This window comes from Sinocyclocheilus anshuiensis, unplaced genomic scaffold (genome assembly GCF_001515605.1).
Source record: "Sinocyclocheilus anshuiensis isolate Anshui unplaced genomic scaffold, SAMN03320099.WGS_v1.1 scaffold143, whole genome shotgun sequence".
NCBI classification, from domain to species: Eukaryota; Metazoa; Chordata; class Actinopteri; order Cypriniformes; family Cyprinidae; genus Sinocyclocheilus; species Sinocyclocheilus anshuiensis.
Genome location: NW_015548197.1, coordinates 43,200 through 48,298, shown reverse-complemented (window position 1 = coordinate 48,298; position 5,099 = coordinate 43,200).

Sequence of the window (5,099 nt, the reverse complement as noted above, 5' to 3'; positions counted from 1 at the left end):
GCTTAAGCTGTTGTGGTGTTCATTCACATTGTTTCTAGATTATCGTGTAGAGTGATCAGATGCATTTTAAATAATTGCTAAAAGCTTCATTGGCCAAAAAAATAAACTTTTCACAAAAAAAATAAATAGTAATTTTACTGTTTTTTGATCCTGACACAAAATGACCAGCTAACACGAACTGACTAATCATCAGCAACACATGTGAAAGTGTGAATGAGTACTAGTCAGGTTAATCACGATCATACTAATTAGATTGTAAGAGCAGACTGATTGCTATAAAAGGAGGGAAGATAGCAATCCTTGTTAGCAATTCTTCTCCAAAGAAATACGAGCAGCCATCATCGCTTTGCATCAAAATGGCCTCGCATGCAAGGAAATTGGTAAAAATGGAAATTGCTTCTCTCCAAGAAAAACCTCAAGGACAGACTGGAATTCTGCAGGAAGTACAAGGATTGGACAGCAGAAGACTGGTGCAAAGTTACTTTCTCTGATGAAGCTCCCTTCTGACTGTTTGGGAGTCGGGACATCTGGAAAATCGATTGTTTGGAGAAGAAAAGGAATAAAAGGTGAACGCTTCAATGAGTCCTGTGTTGTGCCAACAGTGAAGCATCCTGAGACCATCGATGTGCGGGGTTGCTTTTCAACCAAGGGAGTGGGCTCTCTCATAATTCTGCCCAAAAACACTGCCATGAATAAAGAATGGTATCAAAACGTCCTGCAAGCGTGACTTCTTCCAACGATCCACAAGCAATTTGGTGATTATCCGTGCATTTTCCAGCATGATGGAGCACCATGCCACAAAGCTGTTACGCAGCTAGTTAATGAAATCCAAGTAAAAAAAAAATGCTATTTTTGCACCTATAGGTGAAAAATCCTTTGATTTGCCATGTTGCATTTAGCTAACAGCTTTTTTTTTTAATCTCTGTATTTTAGCGTTTGTTGATGCTGAAAATCAGTTATACTGGGATCCCGGTCTAAAAAAAATATAAAAAATGCAAAACACACCTGATGCGAATTCTTTGCTCTTCATTTTCTATAAGCAGAGTTAACAGACCCTGTTGTATTTTCTTGTAATTTATTAAAAGGTACACCGCCATCTTGTGCCGACTAAACTGACTCGAACGCCCCTGACGTCGTAATTACGACTTGTCAACTCGTAAGTACGAACGTCCCAGGAGGACTTGAACGCAGCATCAGTCCTCAAACGGTAAGCGGACAAGCAGAAGCCCACAAATTGTGATCAACTCTGAGAACTAAGAAGGCAAGAATGGATCATCATCAGTCAGGATTTGGCCCAGAAGCTAATATCCAGCATGTCAGAGCCACTTGCAGAGGTTATGAAGAACAAGGGTCAACACTGTAAATATTGACTCATTATATATTTTTTGCCAATAAAAGCCTTTAAAACTTATGATATGCTTATCATTGTTTTTCAGTACACCATAGAAACGTGGAAAAATAATCTACAAATACTGAAGTGGCAAACTTTGCAAAACACAAAATTTATGTCCCTGCCAAAACGTTTGGCCATGACTGTATAGCCTAATAAGCAGCCAAACTAATTTGTCCAAGAGAACAACGGAAGGCTTGTTTTTTTTTTTTTTTTTTTTTTTTTTTTTTTGGGGGGGTGCATGGTATCGTGAACCGTGTTCGAGTAACTAGTTACATGTAACTGGATTACATGGGCCTAATTTAATTACGAAATGTAAGTGCAATCAGTTACTGAGAATAAAATGTGTAATTAAATTGGTTATTTATGAAAATGTTAACTATTACAAAGGGGGTTACATCTGAATTTTTCACACACCCACATACAGCTTTAATTGATTTCCTTCATAAATTGCAGTGACCGCTCTAAAATGAGACGCTAATGTCTCAGGAGTTTATTACACCGAGAATAGGACACATGCTTATTCGATAACTGATTTATTTCATATTTGGGTTTGTGTATGTGCTTTTTTTTTTTTTTTTTTTTTTTTTTTTTTTTTTATTCTCTTTTTTTTTTTTTTTTTTTTATTTATTTTTTTTCCCAAAGGATTGTTAGATGCCAGTGTTTCTTGTCATAGCTATGCCAAGACTTGATTTCAAATTAAACTTTATGATTTTAAATCTGTATTTAACCTCTCAAAGTAAAAAGAGCTGCTAAAGTCTGGTTCTGTGGTGGCTCACAGGGGCGCAATTCTGATCTGACTGGTGGGGGAGACCACAACCACGAGTGTAGGGTAATGATCAGTTTTAGAACCGTTTTAATATGCAATGGATTATCAAAATTAAAACGACACAAAGAACATAATATTTTCAGGAAATTATTATTAACAATTTAAGGAAAAAGAAAGAAATCTGTTGTTTTTGATGCATGTAACCTTGCATTTTAATAAATTGTTATATAAAGAAGAGTAAACGGTAATAAATAAATGACCATGATCATCGTTAACAATATTACAGTATTGTTAAAATGTGTTGGAAATGTTAAAAAAGTGCTCATACACACAAAATCATGAGTTTTGTCGAAAAACAACAAATAAAATTAGAAGCACTATGCAATTTTTGTTTGCATAAACACTAAAATAGTAATATTAAAAATGATGGCTGGATTTTAAACAAACAAAAAAATCTTGGTTGGGTGACTTACAGCATAACATGTTATCTAATAAGATGTACTATATGTTCAAATAAAGATTTGACAAAAGTTTTATGAAATGGTAAACCTCACATTTCAGTCTTTAACTAATTTTTAAGAAAGGGTCAAATCATAAATTCTAGGCATTTCATCTGCTCCGTAAACCGTTCTACATATGCTGTACTTTATCCAAAGTGTTGAGATTTTTAGAATACATATGAGCTTGTTTTCAATCTACCAGTTAAGATTCACAACAAAAAATTGATCCGATTTTCGCATTGGTCTGAACAAAAAACAAACAAAAGGCAGACGTGCTGAATTAAACCATAACTATAACAGCAGAAATAGAGCGGTTTCCCCGGTAACCGCTGTAAACAAAGCAGCGTTGCGCTTATAAACACTTCTGTAGGCATTACACAGAGAGAAGATAAAAAACAAATCATGCCATCGAAACTTTTCTGAAGACAGTTGGTTCCCCCTTATGCATTCAGAGAATTAAAGCATGCATTCTTTCATTTAATTTCTTTCAGCACTCCTTCCTTCATGTTTTCACACAAAATGAAACCTACGTTGCCTGTTGCGCCTGCGTGAGACAGACTTGTTAATTTTGTTAAATGCTGAGCAGTATTTATCGCGAGTTTTTCCACATTTATAAATTAATCCTTATTAAAGATGAAGCTATTCGGTGAAGAGCAGGTTTGAGCGGAGTGATTTTTCTTTTGGTCTTTAAGATTAATGAAACGGACCGCAAACTGCTCTTTCAGATCAAATGTATGGATCTGATACACACATCAGATTTTTTCAGTTTACGTTAATTTAAAACTTTTTATTTTAACTATAGACCGTGCTTATACAAGGACATTTGCCAAAACGGGCATTTTGACTATTTTAATTGTATTGGGCCTTTCAAGTGCGGTAAGATGAAAAGTTAACTTATTTTGTAATGGTGCGCTGTCTGAGAAGCGGCTCTCTGTGTGCGCGCGCCTACAGAAAACAGCGCTCGAGTACCAAATTAGTTCTCTTTCGTGATTTATTGCGCCTGAACGGTTTAAAATCTTTTGAATGCTTACTGGCAAAACTAAAAACACATGCAAATGAATGAACTTTCGTGACGAGTCAAAAATAAAGCATTAAGCTGAAGGGGGAAATTAGCAAAAAAGTGGGGGGGGCGACATGACCCCCCGGGAATTGCGCTTTAAAATTAAATTATTATAATATATAATGATGGATTTTGGACGTCTGACAGTAATGAGTGTTGAATACTGTAAGGTTAACCCTGCCTGCTTTAAATATTTCTAAGTTATTAACAGTTGAAAACATTTGTTAGAAATGTAGAAAAGTAATCCAATGTAATCAGTTACATTACTTTAAAGTAACTGAAATAGTTACACTACTTATTGCATTTTAAATAGGGTAACTTGTAATCTTTAACCTATTACATTTTCAAAGTAACCTTCCCAACACTGATCGTGAATGCGTTTTAGCCTACTGTACCTTTCCTTAAACTTAAAGAGAATTGGCTATTAATAACAGTCTGATACTGATGTTTAGAGTTGGCTATGTATGTTGAAAATACATTGCCTACTTTTTATTGTAGACAGCTTATGCTATTTTAACGTTTAGAATAAAGGGATTTTGTTCACATGCTGGGAGGCCATAACAAATGTCAACCTTGCTTTCCTCTCAAAATAAAATTTAGACTGAAATTGTAGTCAGAAGATTGAAAAACTGTTTACGGACACGATTAAACTCCCTGTGAAACTCCCATGCCAGCAGTGTTTACTAGTATTTTTTTTTGTAGTTTAATAGCAGTGCAATATAATGTTATACATGTACATTTTAATTATTTATAATATAAAAATGTAAATTGTGAGAAGGCTCCATATCGACTCTTGTCACTGGGTGGCGCTGTAACGTCAGTAGGCTAAACTTATGATATAAACAGCCTGTTTGTTGTCTTAAATTATTCATTAACAGGGATTTTAACGAAGCTTCTCGTTTATGCTCAAATCATTTTGTCCAACAGATATTGCAATTAATAAATTGTAAGCGTTTCTAACATCTGAAACGCACGTGACAACTTGCCCCGACCTGACATTTCAACACGACACAATAATAATGCAATTGAAGAATGAAATGCATTTTTAAAATATAAAATCAGCATATTTATGTGAAAGTAGGCTATTATACAGTTAGGCCTATTTCTTAATTTTCCAAATAATTTGGTTTCAAAAACATCAGTATGATAAAACATTTTTGTAATTGACTCAACTTTGTAGTTATCTATCATTGTATATATTTAGTACATTGTTAATAAGACAATTATATAATTGAGGTGTTTATCGCAGAAACAACTAGGCCTTAATTAGCCGAATGTTTTTAGCAGATACAGAAAAAACAAACGCTTTTAAAAGTGACACTGAATGTGATCCTCTAATGTTTATTCCCTTTAAATCTTCTGATCACCATTAGTTCCAGC